Here is a 22,461-nt window from a genome sequence, read left to right on the forward strand (position 1 = left end):
AATATTGTGTGATTTCTGCATACACAGTGTCTTGGCTCATAACAAACTGTGGTTAAAAAGAAGAAAGTGTACATAATAAATGTGGCAATAACAGGAGACAGTACAATAGAAGACAAAGAATTAGATAGATCACAAAGTATCAAGAGCTGAATAATTTCCAGTTATCAGTTACAAAAGGCCACATGGCTTGGATCCACAGATTTACTGTTCCAATATATTATGGCATTCAATGTTCCTGACAAGAACTTGATGTGTATGAAGGGCGATGCCAGGTAAAAAACAGACAACTTTGATTTCATCTTGTGTATAGCTTACATCCTGTAATACTATCTTTAACACCATCAAACAACAACATCTGTCTATCCAAGCTCCTTGGAAGGACTTATTAGGTGGATAAAAATGCCAAATTCCCTCTAAACCTCTGGCTGACTATGCAACAAACCATAAATAATAATATTTACTCAACAGTTTATGTTCTAGGAATCTTAAAATCCATAATTGCTTTAATTTGGAACCAACCATACAGTACCTAATTCCTTTTCAGAAAAATAACTATTTTTGGATTTTGAAAGTTAAATGAAAGTATCATTGAAATATCTTACTGAAAAGAAAGTGTTTCATGTTATAAAGTGACTGCAACTGCAGCAAACTATAAAAATCTAACAAAGCTGGAAAGTATAGCTTTTCTCCCTTGATGGAATAGAATAATTATAATTCTTTTGTCTTTGCTCACAAAAGGGTTAAACTTTTTTTAAAAATGAAACTTATAAATTACCTAAATTTTGCGTATTGTTAAAACCTGCAGAAAGGATTTTTTTGTAATCCAAGTGCAAAGTTTTGATGAAATAAAACATTGCAGAAATATCTTTTTTTCCTTAAAAAAGTGTAAGGGGAAGATTAAGGGCTGTTCAATAAACCTAGTAAAATTCCAAGTTATATATTACTGAAAGATATAATTAAATTAGTTATTTACCAAAATGGACCAAACAATCTGTTTTTGGTTCATGTAATTATACTGCTCAAAAAAATAAAGGGAACACTTAAACAACACAATGTACTGTATTTAATAGTAGGATGTCTTATCTTGTGTTCCTTTTATTTTTTTGAGCAGTATATATTGTTTAGTGTACACATTGATCAGTTTGTTCCATTCTTTCCTCAGACTAGTTCAACGTGTTATAGATTCTCCAAAATTTGTCTCCTCTGCTTAAACTACTCACATTTCTCCTGCTCTGTTAGTTGAGGTATCCAATTTTTAGTAGCCCATAGTGGGCTTTGTGTAGCTTGTCAAGGCATTTACTCTAAAAGGGGACAAGTTGGGCAGGGTGACATGATTGTTTTGGGTGTTTTTTTTGGGGGGGAGTAAAATAGATGTCTTAAACTGCTGTGATTGAGCAGCCATTTTGTCTCTTAAAAACTTTAAAAGCTTTCAGAGAATTAATGTAGCTTTGATTGTTTTGGCAGACTAAGTTATTTTAATAGTTTTGGAGCACTAACATAGAGCTATTGTCTTTCAGAATGTGTCTTTTTTGGTAGGATTCAGTATAAACAATGATGTTGATCCAATTTATTTTCAATTGCAGCTTGATTTCTAGGGAAATATATTTTCTGTCAAAAAAAATCTAATATCTGCTTCCCTTCTCTATAGAAAAATGAATGGAAGTCCCTAGAAATCTGACAGAGAACCAGCAATTCCATTCAATTGTCACTGATAAGTTCTGTTCTTAAATGTCACTTTTCCACTTCTGTTCCTCCCTCCAATCTTGCCTGCCTTCAGTCCCAGTTGCTTTATCAAATGACAGTTGTTTTGATCTTAAAAATGAGATAGCAAAAAAAAAACACAGGTGAAGAAAGACAAATGATAAAAGTTACTGTCATTTTTCTCTTGGTTAAACGTGCTTGAGCGCTACAATTTCACATGCATTTACAGTATGCACATAATTATTTATTTGAGTAGTAACCCACTTTTCTGTTGAGGGCAGCTCATCACATTTAAAAACAAAAACCAAAATATAAATAGTTAAACATATAGAATGAAAACAATAACATAGATGCTGAAATCAGCCAAAAGTTATAATCTTGGCAAAAGTGTTTTTTTTTCCAGATTTTATAAATGCTGAGAGAGAGTGTGGTCAAATAAAACTCTGGAGGGCATTAAATTTGGACCATTCATGAATGCCTGACAGTGGGGCGTCTTTAAGAGAGCTTAAAGAACCAGATTCATTTATAACAGGAAAGCTACTCCAGGCAGGCCCTCTGCTATTTACAGTTGGACTCAAAGGACAGTAGCAATTCCTAAAATCATGTTTTGCAATATAGGTATCATATGTGATCTCTTCTCCCCCCTCCTTTTATTTAGCAAATTTATGTGACCATCATCTTAAACAATTCTAGCTAGCTTACAAAACATACAAACATCATGTTAAAGCTGTAAGGCTGTATTCTGGAAGGCTAACAGCATTGGTGCCATTTGGATCTAAGGAATTAGATCTCTATACAATTATCTGTTGCTGCTTTTGCACCAGTTCCAGATACTTTTCAAAATTCAAGAGTAACCTTACGTAGACAACAAGGCAGCTGTTGAAGCATAAAGAGAAAGAGAAGAAGAAGAACAAGAAGAAGGAAAGGAAAGGAAAAGAAAAGAAGATAGACAGACAGACATAGAAAGATGAGAGAGATTAAAATTAGATCTACTTTGGCTTGCTTGGGAAGAAATTTATTCAGAGGATATGAAGACAGAAGAGTAAGGAAAACCTAACCTTACATCCAGTGTTTTTCTGGAGCCAACTCATACTTTTGCATTCTTAACACGAGCTTTGTAATTCTTAGCTGTCTATTTATACTTTTGTTTTGTGAACTATTCATCTCAACTTTACTTATATGTATCCTTTTTTGTTTTCAGATCTCCAGCAAACTTTTTCATTGGCTTTTTCCCCCCTTCTTGCTGAAAATTTTCACAAGACCTGGTGCGTCTTTCTTACGAATTCCCACTCATCTTTATCTTTTCCCCCAACAAGCTTCTGATGCTACGGAATCCCGTGTATCATTGTTCTGAGTATCTAAAAATGTGGCTTGTGTCTTTCTTTTGTACATCCAATGTTATTAACTTTTATCACTTTTAGTCTTTCTTACAATCAAGAGCCCCAGTGTTACATGGTCATTTTCCTCCAGGGTATTAGCAATCTCTACTCTTATCTCCTCTTCCTTATTAATTGGTATTAAGTCCAGAGTGATTGTCTTTCTTGTGTCTTCTTCCACTTAGCCAAGCTCTTAAACTTGGAAAAGGCTTTAGAATCTTTCCTGGGCCACTTTCATTATATGGTAAGACAAATTTCATCAGTCTAATATACACTGATTCTATAATTCACCATGTAACCTCCACATGTGCATTTAATGAAATGTCAGCAAGAAGAAATGCAAAACAAAAACAAGCAAAAATAATTTAGTTATCTGTAATATATACACATTTTACTAAAATAAAAGGTTTTTATTTGGTTTTTGAGCCAAGCATTGCACTGTAAATTATGGACAAGGTAAAGGCTATCTATGTTCCTATCTACATAATAATCTGGAAAATGTAAATGTTGGAAAAATAAAAATCAGATCATACTCTTTTGCCTTTCTGATGTTAATGGTTTGTTTGGTTGAAAGTTGAGGAAAAACTAGGATGTTTGTCTCATTTAAAAGTGTTGACACTGTTTTTTTAAAAAATGTTAAATTTAAACTTAGATATTTTTCCATATGCTTACTAAGTAGTAAAATATTTTGTGATTCATGAAGTGACTTTCTAGGCAAATTAGAAGGAAGGGGGATAAATGGAAGAAACTAATACTCTTTATATGCACTTGAGAATTTTTGCAAACAGTTAAGGTAATAAATAAAGAGACAATGCTTTGATGTGCTGTGAAGAAAAACAGAAAGTCCTCCTTTAGCAACCACAGTTGGAAGTGGAAACTTGGCATTTAAGTGAAGCAATTGCTGATGAGATGACAACTGTGTTTATAATCTTAGTTCAGCTTTTCTTTGCTTTACAGACCTGCAGAAGTCATAAATGCAAGGATAGGTAATAGTTACTTTTTCATCACCATTAGAACTGAATTGTCACTAAATGAGGTAGTCACTAAACAAAAACTACCAGTATTGTATTTGTATGCATGAGTTATAGGTTCTGTGTGGCTCTTTGAACTAACCAGTTTAATTAACATTTTTGTAAATGGCATCTTATTAGTAAGATTACTCCCTGTGATCACTATGTTGTTGTTGTTAGCTGCGAAGTCGTGTCCGACCCATCGCGACCCTATGGACAACATTCCTCCAGGCCTTTCTGTCCTCTACCATCTTCTGGAGTCCATTTAAGCTCACGCCTACTGCTTCAGTGACTCCATCCAGCCACCTCATTCTCTGTCGTCCCCTTCTTCTATTGCCCTCAATCTTTCCCAGCATTAGGCTTTTCTCCAGTGAGTCCTTCCTTCTCATTAGGTGGCCAAAGTATTTGAGTTTTAGCTTCAGGATCTGGCCTTCTAAAGAGCAGTCAGGATTGATCTCCTCTAGGACTGACCGGTTTGATCGCCTTGCAGTCCAAGGGACTCGCAGGAGTCTTCTCCAGCACCATAGTTCAAAGGCCTCAATTCTTTGGCGCTCAGCCTTTCTTATGGTCCAACTTTCACTGCCATACATTGCAACTGGGAAGACCATAGCCTTGACTATACGCACTTTTGTTGACAGGGTGATGTCTCTGCTTTTTAGTGTGCTGTCTAGATTTGTCATGGCTTTCCTCCCCAGGAGCAAGCGTCTTTTAATTTCTTGGCTACAGTCCCCATCTGCAGTGATCTTGGAGCCCAGGAAAATAAAATCTGTCACTACCTCCATTTCTTCCCCATCTATTTGCCAGGAATTGAGAGGGCCAGATGCCATGATCTTGGTTTTCTTAATGTTAAGTTTCAACCCAAGTTTTGCACTCTCCTTCTTCACCCGCAACAAGAGGCTCTTTAGTTCTTCTTCACTTTCTGCCATTAGAGTGGTATCATCTGCGTATCTTAGGTTGTTGATATTTCTTCCGGCAATCTTAATTCCAACTTTTGATTCATCTAGCCCTGCCTTTCTCATGATGTGCTCTGCATATAAGTTAAATAGGCAGGGCGACAGTATACAGCCTTGCCGGACTCCTTTCCCAATTTTGAACCAATCAGTGGTTCCATGTCCAGTTCTCACTGTTGCTTCTTGACCCGCATATAGGTTTCTCAAGAGACAAATAAGATGGTCTGGTACTCCCATCTCTTTAAGAACTTGCCACAGTTTGTTATGATCCACACAATCAAAGGCTTTAGCATAGTCAATGAAGCAGAAGTAGATGTTTTTCTGGAACTCCCTAGCTTTCTCCATGATCCAGCGTATGTTGGCAATTTGATCTCTAGTTCCTCTGCCTCTTCGAAATCCTGCCTGTACTTCTGGTAGTTCTCGATCCACATACTGCTGAAGTCTAGCTTGTAGGATTTTAAGCATGACTTTACTAGCATGAGAGATGAGTGCAATGGTGCGATAGTTTGAACATTCTTTGGCACTGCCTTTCTTTGGAATTGGAATGTAAACTGATCTTTTCCAATCCTGTGGCCACTGTTGAGTTTTCCAAATTTGCTGGCAAATTGAGTGTAGCACTTTTACTGCACTGTCTTTTAAGATTTTGAATAGCTCAGCTGGAATACTGTCACCTCCACTAGCTTTGTTGTTGCTCAGCTTTTCTAAGGCCCACTTCACTTCACATTCTAGGATGTCTGGCTCGAGGTCAGTGACCACCTCATTGTGATTATCAGGGACATTAAGCTCATTCTTGTATAGTTCTTCTGTGTAATTTTGCCACCTCTTCTTAATCTCTTCTGCCTCTGTTAGGTCCCTGCCATTTTGGTCCTTTATCATGCCCATTTTTGCATTAAACGTTCCCTTCATCTCTCCAATTTTCTTGAAAAGATCTCTGGTCCTCCCTATTCTATTGTTTTCTTCTATTTCTTTGCACTGTTCATTTAAGAAGGCATTCTTATCTCTTCTAGCTATTCTCTGGAATTCTGCATTCAATTGGGCATATCTATGTTTTTCTCCCTTGCCTTTCGCTTCCCTCCTTTCCTTAGCTATTTGCAAAGCTTCCTCAGACAGCCATTTTGCTTTCTTGCATTTCTTTTTCTTTGGGATGGTTTTGGTTGCTACCTGTTGTACAATGTCGTGAACCTCTGTCCATAGTTCTTCAGGCACTCTGTCTATCAGATCTAATTCCTTAAATCTATTTGTCACCTCTACTGTATATTCAACAGGGATATGATTTAATTCATACCTGAGTGGCCTAGTGCTTTTCCCTACTTTCTTCAGTTTAAGCTTAAACTTTGCAAGGAGAAGCTCATGGTCTGAGCCACAGTCAGCTCCTGGTCTTGTTTTTACTGACTGTATAGAGCTTCTCCATCTTTGGCTGCAGAGCATATAGTCAATCTGATTTCTGTGATGACCGTCTGGTGATGTCCATGTGTAGAGCCGTCTCTTGGGTTGTTGGAAAAGAGTGTTTGCTATGACCATCGTATTCTCTTGACAAAATTCTATCAGCCTGTGCCCTGCTTCATTTTGTACTCCAAGGCCAAACTTGCCTGTTATTCCGGTTATCTTTTGGCTTCCTACTTTAGCATTCCAATCCCCCATGATGATAAGGACATCATTTTTTGGTGTTAGTTCTATAAGGTGCTGTAGGGCTTCATAGAACCGGTCAATTTCATCCTCTTCAGCACTGGTGGTTGGGGCATAGACTTGGACTACTGTGATATTGAATGGTTTGCCTTGGATTCGAACTGAGATCATTCTGTCATTTTGAGGATTGTATCCCAGTATTGATTTTCCTACTCTTTTATTGACTATGAAGGCTACTCCATTTCTTCTGAGGGATTCTTGCCCGCAGTAGTATACCTGGTGGTCATCTGAATTAAATTCACCCATTCCTGTCCATTTTAGTTCGCTGATACCTAAGATGTCGATGTTCAGTCTTGTCATCTCTTGTTTGACCACGTCCAGATTTCCTTGATTCATGGATCTTACATTCCAGGTTCCTATGGAGAAAAAATCTTTACAGCATCGGACTTTCCTTTCACCACCAGACACATCCACAGCTGAGCGTCCTTTCGGCTTTGGCCCAGTCGCTTCATTCTTTCTGGCGCTACTAGTACTAGCCCTCTGCTCTTCCCCAGTAGCATATTGGACGCCTTCCGACCTGAGGGGCTCATCTTCCAGCGTCATATCGTTTTGCCTTTTGGTACTGTCCATAGGGTTTTCATGGCAAAGATACTGGAGTGGGTTGCCATTTCCTTCTCCAGTGGATCACGTTTTGTCAGAACTCTCAGCTATGACCTGTCCGTCTTGGGTGGCCCTGCACGGCATAGCTCATAGCTTCATTGAATTACGCAAGCCCCTTCGCCACGACAAGGCAGTAATCCATGAAGGGGTGATCACTATATATAGTACCTATACATCTCAGAATATGGATATTTTTAAAAATTACCTTATTTTTAATAATTAGGTTATTCTTTCTTATTTTAAATAATTATGGCTTTAGTCCTATATATATATATCTGTACACACACACAAAAAACTAGGTTAGTGTTTCTTATTTTAAATAATTTTTATTTTATTTTTATTGTAAATAATTAAAAATAATTAGATAATGCTGCAATAAGATGTATGCATATGTATACATATACATATATGTATACATATGTACATATATACATATACATGTGTATATACGTGTGCGTATACAGATAAATACAAGACTGCAGCCTTAATTATTTAAAATAAGAAAAAGTAATCTAGTTTTTGTTAAAAAAAATAAGGTAATTTTTAAAAGTATCTCATACTCTGAGATGTTTGAGCTGGAGATAAGAAAATACATTATTTCTTAGCAAGATATAGCTATGTCAAGACAAATGGAACTCACAGATTAAAAGTGAATTCCATTCAAGAGACAGGTTGGACTCAGGGTCAAGCTGTTAGTTTTCAAGAATTGAAAGTCTTTTGAAAACTACTCTGTAATCCAATGTGTGCTAAGTAACTTGACCCACCTCTAATATTTTGTTCTTTGTGAGAGAAATTCACCTGGAACTAAAATTCCTATAAATATCTGTATATAATTCTTGTCAGAGTGAAGAAATAAAATATATTAATCTTTACAAGTCTGCTTTCTCTGTGTGTCTGATAATGACCCCAATTGTGTTAACTATCCCTTTTATAATAATAATTTTATTAAAAGTTATATTCACAAACAACTAATTCAATATTAAAAAAAGAAAAAAATGGAAGAAAAAAAATGGAAGATTTTTTTCCTCCTGATTTTCAAATATGTGTTTTATGGGATGTTTCAAACATAGTACATATAATTTGTGCACTGACTGTAGAAAACTTTATTTTCTTTCCCTCTTAATAAAACATTTATTGGTTTTCATTTGTGCCTTCTATTATATGATGGATCCACTGATAACAAAATATTCCTCTCTGAATCTGGGTTCTCAACATCGATGTAAAGAGACTGGACAATGGAGAACTGGAAACCTGTGTCTATTGCAAACCCAAACACATAGACCAGATCTTCACCTTCAGAAGCAACCACCTCATTGCACACAAAATGTGTGTCCAGAACCTCTTCAGAAAGGCCAGGACACACTGCAACACCACAACACTAAGAAAAGCAGAAGAGAAACATCTGCTCAATGTCTTTCTTCATAATGGCTACCTAAAAAAATCATATTCCAACACACAGCACCCAAACCATACCATGCAACACCAAACCACAACACACCACAGCTGACTGCCACTCAAAAACTAACCCTACCATACACAAAAGAGGAGTCAGAAATGACAGATGGAATTCTCCAACCGCTAGGAATAACAATAGCTCTCAAACACACAGCCACACTCCACCAGGAATTATCCAGAACCAAAGACAAAAGATAAAAAGATAAAAAACAATGTAATCTACAAGATCAATTTTAATGATTGCAATTACTATGTGGGGCAAACATCACGTCAATTAAAAACTAGGATCCACAAACACCAGCTAGCAATCAAGTGCCATGATCCCAAATCCTTAATTGCTACCCCCACTGACACCAAACAACACCAGTTGATTGGAGCAACACTAAAATCATTGGCCATGTTACCACCCACCATGCTCAAGAGTTCATCAAAGCCTGGCACTCCACTAACAGACACATTGATCTACAACCAGTCTATTAACCTCTCAGAATCCAAATCAGTTGCATAGCCATCCGGAGACAGCACCAACCCTTAAGCTCCTTCTCTCCAGCAGTTCACTTCCCAATGACCCTGACCTGAGGTAATCTTCCCATCACAAGACCCATCACCAACTGCTCACTGATGACTCACCCCTGACCCACTGATAATTCATGCCTTCCAATGACCCTGACCTGAAGTAACCTCCCCATCACAAGACCTATCACAAGCCTCTCTCTGATGACTCATCACAAGACCCTCACTTTACACACCCACACTTGAAGCCCTTATAATTAGAAGAACATTGACACAGGCATTCTCCCAAACACCACTGAAGATGTTACCTAGACTGGTAATGAAACATTCAGAAAACAACCCACAAGCTCGGAAAATGAAACTTCACCCTCAGTCTACCCTAAGTTGTGGGACTTATTCATCAAATACTTTTACTTAGTATTACTGGTACTCAGTAATCACTTCATGTGAGGGCTATTTTTAACCTGAGATAAATGAAAATAATTGCAATTTAGCTGTATTGTTATTGTTATCAGACACTTACTGTACATCTCAAATAAGCTTTGCTGTATAGTCTTGGTTGATTTACACTTCTCTATTTAGGAAATGCAGATATTTTGGCTAGGTGTTGTAGAACAGGGGTATCAAACTGCCGGCCCGCAGGCTGTTTGCATCATATGGAGGCCGTGGCCACCCCAGCTCTGGCAATGCAAAAAACGTCATTATACATCATGACACATCACGTGAAGTGGTGAGTTTGACACCCGGGTTCTAGAAGTAAAGCTACATACATTTTCTCTTAAAATGTATTGTTTCTGATAATATTATGTACCTAGAATAATAATAAAGAAATTGTATTTCAGGAATACCACTCTGTTTAGAAGGCAAATAAATATTTTTAAAAGAAATATTGTGGCATGTTCTTTCAAATATCTGCCATATTATTTTTATACATTTATTTTACCATTATTTTCCTCACACAATGATATACTTAATAAAAAATGTGCTATTGGTATTATGTCTGCTCACTTTTTCACAAAGATTTACTAGGGAGAAGTGAAATTCTATTGATTTATAGTTATGTGTAGATTACTTTAAAAAAGTATTATGTATTTTTTGTTCACTAAGAAATGTTCTAGGAAGTGAAAAAAAGTAGGCACGGCAGAAGAAGATATATTGGTAATGTACAGCAGATTTCATTGTTCATAAGATTTGTTAAGTCAAGTATTTTTCTTTTTGTAACTCTTTTCCAGAAGCCATAAACGTGTGTGTGTGTGTGTGTATGTGTGTGTGTGTGCATACCCGTGCATGCATACACATCATTCAACAATAAACATAGTTTGTTAATATATGACTTTGACAACTTTAGTTTTTTTTAAAGCATTCTGTATGCCTGATGGATTTATTTAAAATTTCAAAATATCAACTACGATAAATCAGAATTTATTTTGTTTAAGGAAAATATTGCTAGATCGGATCTGCCACTTAGAAAATTAAATTTAATTTCCCTTTGAGGCTAATTAGCTGTTAGCATCTCAGCTCTCTTTATGCATGTAATTAATGTTTGTCATCAAATGTTTTTTTTTTCATTGAATCCGAGGAAGTTACTCTGGGCTTTGCCATCAAACATTATTTGCTTTCGTGAAAATCTCCTTTGAAATAAATAGTTTATAAGGAATTTTCATTGCCATTGTAATAAAGTAAGCCATACATTCAATATCACCAAAGTTTCTTTGTTTGGGCAAAATCTTGCTATTGAATTGTCAGCATTTGAAAGAGCTGAGCAACTCTGAGAAACTGTTGCCAGGACTAAAAGCTGTAAGAGAGCTTTAGTAATGCCAGTTCATCTGTATGCAGTCAGGTCACACACCATGTCACTTAAGCATGAAAAGACTTGTATCATCTTGATTAAACCTTATGCACACTGAAATGGTGCATAAACTCTCCCAAGAATTATCAGCACTGTAAAGATTGATTTTCTTCTAGGCTTAGTTCTGACTTTTCTATTTCAAACCCTCTCTTAATGGTAGAGAAGGCATATTTTATTCCAAATAGTGAAATATATAAGAGCACAACATCATTAGTCCCACTGAAGTGGACTTCAAAATCGTAAGTCACTAATGATTCATAACAGTCTTATAGGCAAGCTGATGGCCCACCAGCTGCAGGTGCTGTTTGAACAATGTGAGTAAAAAGTGATTTTATGTTTAGATTTCAAAAGGATGCTAAAAAATAGAACTCTGTAACCTGACAGCAGATCAAGTGCCTGTCTGTCTGTCTTTCTGTCTCTGTCTCTCTCTGTACACACACACATACACACACAGAGTCTTTCAAGGTACAAAGCTACCTAATGGGAGGGTTAATTATTAAACAGTAGAAACAATAAATGCTAAAATAAATGGCTCTCCTTGCCTTAGGAATATACAGTGCTTTCTTTGTAAAAGAAAAAGGTGCCGGAACTCACACATGTCATACAACCTGCCTTGTTTACCCTACAAGGTTCCATCCAAAAAAGGTGCCGGAACTCCGTTCTGAGCGTTCTATGACAAAAAAAGCCCTGGGAATATATAAGCAATATTTCTACCCTCTAGTCCCATTTTGGCTTACTGTATTGTTAGGGATATATGAATGTCTGAAGAATTACTGAGAGGTTGATAAGGTTTTAAAAAAGTGGTCTGAGCTTGTTGCTTTGTTGAAAGTTCTTTACCCTGTAAATATCTGTAACTGACTTGCATGAAAATTAATGTCCTTCTTTCCTTTATAAAGATTTAAACTTTCCTATGCCTCATCTTGCGCTTGTGATAACCAATAAAGGACACTCTAGCAGACCAAATTTTGCAGAATGTAATTTGAAAACCCCTGCTTTGAACACCATAAAAATAGGCATGTTTCATATAATCTTTCATCAATTGCACGCTGTTTTTAGAAAGAAAACTAAAAAGGAGTTTTTTTGTTAGAAATGTTTGCAAGAAAACAATCAAGCTCAAAGAACAACAAGGACCCCAGTAGTCACCTTCTCTTTTTTCCTTCCACTTTTTCCAGCCTTATATCTTCTTCAAGAGGGCCAGGTTTTTGCACAATGTGCAGCATTAAGTAGGATAATTTAAATCTGGTCATTTGTGCCATGACTGAGTAGTCTGTCTTGTATCATGATTCAGTTTTTTTTCATGGCTATCCATGATATTCTTTTAAGACTTCTCCAACACCAATGTCCAATCTAAATACCAAATAGTCTTTCTTCAAAGTTTAGCTTTTGTATTTAGTGCAGCAGGGGAAACCTTTGCCTGCATTATGTTGTCTTTGTAGATATGTAAACATCCTAGCATCTTAATATCTTTTCCAAACCCATCATGGCTACTCTACAAAGTGCTAGTCTAATGTATAATTTTAGATATAATCTTATCTAAATCTTAATGATTAAAATATAACAGAAGATATAATAATGTTTCCATTACTATTGACAATTCACCCAAAAAAGCAGAAATTATCCACCACTTTAATATCTTCATTGTCAATACTAAGACTAGTTACCATACTTGTTGTTAGTTGGGTCATTTTTACATTCAGTTTCCGTCCCATTATTTTTTCACTGTGCTCCTTTATTTTCCTTACTAGTGCTACATATAATTTATATTTTCAGCTATAAAAAGGTGATATTAGGAGAAACAAATTACCGTAACTAAAAAATTATAAATCAAGAACGGAAGACTTTAATAGTGGTGGTGGGGATGATTCATACTTTGCTCAAATGCTGTAAAACAGTGTTTTTCCCCCCTCCTAATTAAGAAACAAACCCTTTTTAAAGTGACATGACTATTAATTAATTAATTAATTAATTAATTAATTAATTAATTAATTGAATTTATATACCGCCCTTTCCCGAAGGACTCAGGGCGGTTTACAGGGTATAATTTTTAAAACATTAATACAAAAATTAAGACCAATTTAAAAAAGATTAAACTAAGTCCCTGCAACATGTAAAACCCCAGTTAAAACCCAGTTAAAACCCAATTATTCACAGGTATGATTAATAGTTTCTTGTTTTACTCTACATATTGTAATATTTTTTCCTCAACTAGCAGTTAGGCATGACATTCACCACCTGAGACATGTTCACTATTGTTCTGCAACCCTGATTCACATAATGATGATAATTCGAGACAATGTTTGACGTTCTTTGAATCTTATTGCTTTCAAAAGGATTGAAAGGTAGATAACTCTGTATTAGACAGATGGTGGCCAATGGTCCATACTCCAGTGAACAGGTCTTGCAGGTCTGAAATGGAGTCTTCAGAAAGCTTCAGACAGTTGTTCTCTGATAAATGTGCATAACAGAATAAATGCATATGCTGCGATTTCAAAGTATGGAACACAATTCTAACTTTTTAACTACCTTCTCAAACTTTCACTTGTAAATATAGATTCTTCTTATGGTGTAATATATTTTGCTAACATCAGATAATTATAGAAACTTTCTATTTAAAAATGCAAGAAATTTGGAAGCTATAGCACAGTAGTCCCTATTTAAAATAAAATCCAGCTATAAAGGAGGTGAGGTGCTCCATTGCACCGTTGCTAAACTTTTATAGTGTTTTGGTTCATAAACTACAATTTTATGCGACCGTTCTGTGATTTGAATTTAACATTGCATTCTTTTTAATATAATAACAATCTATTAAAAGTGGCCTACCACACAATGCATAAATATGTAAAGAAAGAAATGAAATGAATATGAATATGAATATGAATTATAGGTTTTAATATAAATGAAAATGATTGTGTTAGTCTAAATAAATTAGTCAAGAAATATGAATTAGTTGCATTTTTAGAGTTGCATATATTTAATCTTCAACATAAAAGAATCTTTCAAAACAAAAATCTTCCTACCGTTCACTACTTGTAACAATGGTCTATACATTTTTCCAACAATTACAGAGTATTTTGTTTAAATAAATATCAAGAAAGCAAGAAAATATTTCAATGATTATTTCCACCAAAGGATGTATTTAGACATTATCTTTTTATTCCAAGATTTTATAGTTGAAAAATAACAACAACTTTGTATGAAATTATGACTATATAAGCAGGCAATTTTGTCCAAATAGGCTTTATGTATATGAAGGAAAACTATAATTCTAGTAAAGTGAGGAACATTTCTGTATTTTGAAACTTTGAGGGGATTTCCTTCAGCCAATGACATCTGCAGCAGACTGTGATGACACAAATCCAATTGAACCTCCAAGATACCATCACACAGATGTCAGTGTCCTAATGCCTGATGAATAATATAAGTTGTGGCATTTGCATAATAACATTATACCATGTTCCATCATCCCGTCCTCCATAAGTGCACCTTCTTTCTGAGCCACCTTATTGATAAATTAATTGACATACAGTTGAGTCCTTGATGAGCTTGTTTGTTTTCCTGCAGATGTAATGCCATCAGTCCACATGCCAATTCAACCCTGAACTGCATATATTCTTTACTATTGTAACTGAGGTACCCAAGTAGTCAGACTGCAGACGAAACAAAGAGATTTTGAAAGAATAAAGATGTTACCCTACAGCAAGTATATAAACTGGCCTTTTACATAGCTTGACTAGCTGTCTGTATACTGATTTAGTTTTCTAACATTAAGACAGAAATATCTTCCAGTCTATCCAAAATTGACCAAAATTTTCTGTGTACATGTCATGCACTTACAACTAAGTTATAGTCATTAACACATTTAAAAAAAATAATGACTGAAATCTCAGCTTTAGTCACTCTTGTCAATTTTTAGGATTAGAATTTTGATGTAAAGGAACAATTTATCAATTATTGCCAATATCAGTATTTGGATACACTAAGTCTAACTTTCTATTACACTCAGTGACATTGTCTTATGTTATTACCATATCTTTATGTGATACCTGGTCTCACTAAATTTTGCTGAACAAGTGAGCATACTGGCTGGAGTCATTGGAAATTATCATCCAGCTACATCTAGTTCCTCATAGGTTTTCCTCTCCTCATTTATAATATTTACATTATCCTCTTTACTTTCCTCCTCTTCCAACTTACTTATCTCCCTCTATCTTTCCTCCAAAAAAGCATATGATGTCCTTGTTTTGGAGTGACAGGCTTTCATAAACAATAAGTAACATCTTTTCCTAGTTAATTATGAGAAAGACAGGGGAATATCTGATGCAAAAGTAGTTTTGACAGACAAAAAGAATATGGGCAAAATCTCTTGAGAAAGTTCTTTCCATCGTATTCTCAGCATTTCACATTGAGAATCAATGAGCAGTAGATGAATGTGACATGTGTTAATTTAATTTTATCTGGTTCAGGAGAAGGAAAGGTTGAAATATGTAAATAGCTAGCCATTAGGGTTTTTTAAAAATCAATTGATTATTAATAAGAGATCTAATAGATTTGAAATGTGTTTATTCCATAATAAAATTGCCTTAGATTGTCCTGCAAATTAAGAGTTAAAGATGATGTTATGCAAAGCATCTGAGCATTCTAGAATATAATCATCCTAGATTTTTAATCATAGTCCTGTAGAATAGACAATATATTTAATTGGTAGGAAAATTATGGAGAATATAGGTTTACATGGACCATGTGAAGCAAAATGAATGTTCATGACCTTTTCTTCTGAAAATACTGTAGGTAATAGTAATATTCTTATGCAACAATGAAAACAAAAATGATGAATTTAATTGAAGTGAACTAAATTCCTACTTTCTCTTGTAATCTGAATATATGCATAAAACTTGAAAGACAGACTCAAAATGCACACTTTTTAAAAAAGTTCAGGGCTTCAAATTGCTGATCTCAATCTCTATCATGACTTTTTTTATTATGCTTGCTCAGTCCCTGGATGGGGCATAACATAGTCTGACAGATCTATTACTATCAATAATAATAATAATAATAATAATAATAATAATAATAATAATAATAATAATAATAATAATAATAATAATAATAATAAGAAGAAGAAGAAGAAGAAGAAGAAGAAGAAGAAGAAGAAGAAGAAGAAGAAGAAGAAGAAGAAGAAGAAGAAGAAGAAGAAGAAGAAGAAGAAGAAGAAGAAGAAGAAGAAGAAGAAGAAGAAGGAGGAAGGGACCTTGGAGGTCATCTAGTCCAACCCCCTGCTCAGGCAGGAAACCCTATACCATTTCAGGCAAATGGCTGTCCAGTCTCTTCTTAAAAACTTCCAGTGTTGGAGCATTCACCACTTCTGGAGGCCACTGGTTAATTGTTCTAACTGTCAGGAAGTTTCTCCTTGGTTCTAGGTTGCTTCTCTCCTTGACTAGTTTCCATCCATTGCTTCTTGTCCTGCTTTCAGGTGGTTTGGAGAATAGCTTGACTCCCTCTTCTTTGTGGCAGCCCCTGAGATATTGGAACACTGTTTTCATGTCACCCCTCACCCTTCTCTTCATTAAACTACACATACCCAATTCCAGAAACTGTTCCCTATATGTTTTAGCCTCCAGTCCCCCAATTCCTGCCAGCTTGGTGTCGTCTGCAAATTTAATGAGTTCCCCATCTATCCCCTCATCCAAATCATTAATGAAGATATTGAAGAGCACTGGGCCCAGAACAGAGCCCTGGGGCACCCCACTACACACTTCCTTCCATGTAGATGCAGTTCCATTGAGGACCACATGCTGAGTACAGCCTATTAGCCAGCTACGAAGCCATCTGGTGGCGATGCTATCTAACCCACATTATTCTATCTTATCAAGTAGTAGGTTGTGATCTACTTTATCAAATGCCTTACTGAAGTCCAAGTAAATTATATCTACAGCATTCCTCTGGTATCTACAGCATTCCTCTATTATTCTCAGATCTATTGGTAAACAGGAGGAGTCAATCTGCAAAACGTGATGCTTCAAAAATATGCTCTTATATACATTCAGCAAAATGTTTCATGTAGTCTAATAATACTAATAATTGCAAATATGACATGCCATATCCATATGGTACAAGGGTATTAGAAACAGGAATGTACTTTTTTGATATTAGCTCTGGGCTCTTAGTTGGTAAAAATTGTTGTTGTTGCCTGCCAGAGTGTGTTAACATTTCTGACATGAATAGGCAAAAATAACATGGAAGTTGGCAGTTCAGTCTGTATTTCCACAAAAGTATGGACCCATTTTTTTGTCATAGAAATAATATCCCTTGCCTTTTAAGGTTACTGAGTGCTTCAATTTTGATTCAAAATATGTTTTTGAGTGTGAAGACAATCTCATGTAGCAGCACCAATCAAAGGTTCCTTCACTGTCAGCCCTTTGTGGTAGGCCAGATCAGAAGGAACTACATGTACTGGAACTACATTTTATTGTAGAAACAAAATCTTGAAATCCTGGAAAAATTTTCCTTCCCTTCTATACCTTAGGGAGTTAAGGTAGAGCCATTTAAATTTCCTTCCAATGTTCTTTTGTTGACACTGGCTTAAATCATCACCTAATTTTTCTAAATACATCCATGTGGCTTTCCATAGTTACCCAACGGTCTTTTCTCTTGAGATTATGCAACAGATGCAAAATGTAGATCTACAATTGCAGGAAAAGGCATGGCTGCTTTAAGGAGTTGCCAACAAGGGCTGTAAGAATGTCCCCGTCCCCCCGTTGTACAATCTCCAAGGCACTTTTGTCTTTGAAACTGAAGCATTGCACAACTTTCAAGATTGTGGTATAATTTACTTGAGGTTATTTCCTGTAAGAGTATGATCTTCCACTATCTAATCTTTAGAAGGGATGCTGACTAAAGTGCCTATCATAAGTTGCAAGGGCCATTTCTCTTTTTTAAAATTGGACTTATTTAAAAATGGAAGTCATACTCAAAAGACTTATACACACTGAAACTTCCTGCTGCAGAAATAGGGAAAAGGTGGCAAAGCAATTATATCATCCTTATCTAGGTCAAAATCAGTTATGGTATTAAATCTCCACTGTCCAGATGCTCTGTTTCTCTTCTCTAGGTTACTTGCTTTTGAAACAAGTGTTTTAAGAAGAGCTTTATGAAAATTAACAAGCTATCAGTTTGGATCATTCATCTCTAGCCTCTCTGAAACCACAACTGTGGTCTGAAAAGGTCCACAGTCACATAACAAATTTGCTTGACAATATTACCCTACTTGGAATCAATGATCATTTGCCAGTTGTTGTTGTTGTTCTCAATGCATTCCAATCTTTCTTCCAGAATTACTTTTACTCATCCAGGTTGCATTATTCAAAGCTTTTAACATAACAAGCCATAGGAAGGAAGAAAAACAGGAAGAAAAAACATATGACACAATCTCCTTTATAAATCATTGGAACAATAAAAGGTACAATCAGATATACTTTCCCATTTATACCTAACCTTTACAGCCTTCTCAAATGGATACTTCTGAATTTCTGGCCATGACAGAAAGCAGTTTTTTAAAAGCAGAAATGTTGTGTTTATTTTAGATTTTCCAGTGATACAGGAGGTGGGGAAGCCTTAATCCTTTTAAAGTAGCACATTAATGATAATAATTTAAGACTGCAGCTTTTTACTGAAATGCCTTGTAGGAGATGAATATATTATGTAGCTTTATTTTCATTTTCTATAGTCATTTCATAACAGAAATAATGTTCTTCTAAATCCTATTCTGAGAATAAACCATTGCTTGGCTGAAAGCACTGATAAATTCTTTATAAAACTTCTCATGATGCATTCCCATATTCACCATAAGCTGCACAAGATTTAGGAAGACTAGTTCAAGATTGCAGTGCTTAGTTGTTTCTCTTAAAATATCTGAATGGACTAATCCCATTTGCACGCTTTCCTTAGCTTCTGTCTAAGCCTGACCTCAAACTGACTGTGAAGTTCATTACTAAAGAGAATACTTTGAGCTGAGGATAGCAAAATGCTTATGATGATATAAACAAATCCGATGGGATTCTAAAAGTGGGGAAAATTAAGAAGAATAACAATAAGAAAATACATTGGTTGTAGGGGGAAAACACTTCAACTTAAATCAGAATCATAAGGGCTCTTCTTCTTTACTTCTCTCATTTCCACAGTATAAGAAATAAACATGTCAGAGAGCAAAGTAAATTACTTTCAGAGTATACTCCAAACTAGTTTTTTGGACATCAGATGGAGAATTCCAAAAGCTGGGTCATTCCATCTTTGTAACCATTGTTAATACTGCCTTGAACTGCTGTGGCTAACTATAACATGATCTGTAGGGACAAAAGCATTTTTCTTCACTGAATAATTAAACAGATTACAATACCATTTATATTACAATACCATCTAACACCATTTCCTTGAGCACAGGTTCTCCTCAGGGCTGTGTCCTAAGTCCGCTGATGTTCATCCTGTTGACCCATGACTGTAATGCTAGGTTTGCCACCAACCATATTGTGAAGTTCACAGATGATACAACAGTAGAGGGCCTTTTTCATGATGACAAGGTGGAAGCTTACCGCAAGGAGGTTGAGGGGTTGGTGAACTGGTATAAGGAAAACAGCCTAGTTTTAAATACTGGAAAAACCAAAGAGATCATTGTCAATTTCAGAAAAGGCAGGTAGAGCCACACTTCTCTGTGCATTAATTATTCACCTGTAGAGATGGATACCAGCATCAAATTCCTGGGTGTGCAGTTAACAAGTAGGCTGGCTTGGTTGCTCAACAGTGAGACACTGGTGAAGCGGGCACAGCAGCGCCTGCATTTTCTGCATCACATGAGAAAAGCACATCTTCCTTCCCCTATCCTTACCACTTTCTACAGAGGGACAATCGAGAGCATCCTGTTGTACAGCATCACAGTCTGGTTTGGAAGCATCACTGCTTCAGACAGGAAAGCAGTGCAGAGAGTGGTGAGGATGGCTGAAAAGATTATTGGCAGTTCCCTCCCTTCCATCCAGGACATAGCACATAAGCATTGCTTGAGCAGGGTCCGTAAGATTGTCTGGGACATTACATGATAATATTTTCCTCTTCGTGACCTGTTTTTCTTATTACCTTCTGGGAGGAGGCTTCGTGGTATCCGAAGCAGAACATCCAGATTCAGTCACAGCTTTGTTCCATACAGTATTAGCCTTGTGAACATTAAACCTTCCTCTTTCCCTTATGTATTCAAGAGGGACAGTGAATAATATTTATATGTTACTTATGTACGGGTGCACATCTATACATATGTTGTATATAGTATGTTTTAAATGTGTTATATGTGTGAATACTTTGAGAGGAAGCAACTAAATTTCATTTTTAATGTGTGCCACAGTGCCCACAAGAAAAAAATGACAATAAAGGTTATCTATCTACAGGTAGGCCTGTAAGCTTTGTTTAGTGGCCATCCAAAGTTACACCAGCATGGAAAAATATGACTTATGACTGTTTTTCACACTTATGTCCCTGGCAGCATCCCCTGATCAGGTGATCAAATTCAGACACTTGGCAACTGACAGTTGCAGTGGCCTGAGGTCATGTGACCATCTGGCAATCAAAGTCAATGGGAAAGTTACTAACTTAACAACTGTAGTGATTTACTTAGCCATTGTGGCAAGAAAAGTCATAAAATGGGGCAAAACTCACTAAACAACTGTCTCCTTCAGCAACAGAAATTTTGGGCTCAGTTATGGCCATAAGCTGAGGACTAACTTAGTGCTGTGGTCAATATTCAGAATTCTGAGAGCTGAAGTCCACATATATAAGAGATGCCACGGTTGGAGGGGGGGAATGTAAATCCTCAAAGTGAGAACTGTGAGTTAATAAAGAAATCATACAGTCACTTTTTTATGTTAGAGTTCCAGGAGGAACATAACTGCTATTCTGTTGGAGCAAAGTGAATTTTCTTATGCTGGAGCTCTTGTTTAGACAAACGTTCTCCTGAAACTTCTGGTTTTAGGCTCTTGGTAACAAATTCATTTAAAAAGCAAGCATTCCCTGAGCATTTTGTTTTAAAAAAGATATATTGAAAAGGTAAGGATTAAGTTACAGAAACCTCAACAACTAGATTAATTCTAGTTTAGAACCCTATTTAATTTTTAGAGTGAAGATATTCTTGGCCTTTTCCTAATGACCTCCTTGTTACTGTGCAGCAAAACTATTCCCTTCCAAGATAGCTGAGAAATAAGTACATTGTTGTTTACAAAACTACTCCCTAAATATTTCTGTGGCTAATTACAATTAAGGAGCTATGGCAATTTGTGAATATGGATTCAATTCTACGTTCCATGGGATTGCAGAAGTAGGAGAAACAAGTTAATTTTAAGAGTATATTTTAAAGTACGTGTAATTAACCAGACTTGTTTTTCTGCTACTTCTGCAATCCCATGGAACTAAGAATTGAATCTATATTCACAAATTGCTGTAGTTCATTACTACCATAACTGGAAAAGGTAGAAGCAGTTTTACGAGGAGAAAACACTTACTGAATATCATGTTTGTTGCATTTCAAGGGGAGAAGTGTAATTCATATTAAACCCATGTAACTTCCCAAACCAATGATGTCATCCATTTATCACCTACTGAACTAGAGAAACCATTCCATGTACAAAGCACAAAAAGCAGTAACTGTAGAAGATGTGGAAGATGCACTGATCAATGCATTATTCTGTTATGGGTCTTTTTGCTTTATGTCCGTATATGGATTCTGCAGTTTAGTTTTGGGGAACAGCTGCATCCAATTGAATTCTTCTGTTGGTAAATTATCTCCTGTCTGAAGCAAAGCCTTTGTAAGAAGACGCTCTAATTTTATCAACTCATTTTGCCTCTAAGTGAAAATGATAAATGATCACTACATTCAAACAGATGAGGCCATCATTGACTTTATTCACCCCATCATCTTTTTTTCTTTCTCCCTTCAGTTTCCAGCAGAAATTTTTCCCATCAAGGAAATGATTATTCACTTCGGTACTCTCATCCAGTCCTCTGCAGGTGCAGCTCCCACATGCAGGCATTTTGCACAAGTCAGCTTTGGTTGTTGCTGTCGCTTTTCCTGTTTATATAGATGATCAGCCAAAACTGGGATACTGGGGCTGGGCACATCTTATCCACACAATAATCTGAGAGTTTGGTCACTGTTCACTGACAATTCCTTGAAGTTCAGAAAACAGGTACATTGTACACAGGTGGAATGAAAAGTACTGTATTAGGAAAGTGTGCTTGTTTGCTTGCCTGAGATTGGTAGAAACAGGGAATAAGATGAGAAGAAGAAT

This window comes from Vipera berus (genome assembly GCF_964194415.1).
Source record: "Vipera berus genome assembly, chromosome: 2".
NCBI lineage: Eukaryota > Metazoa > Chordata > Lepidosauria > Squamata > Viperidae > Vipera > Vipera berus.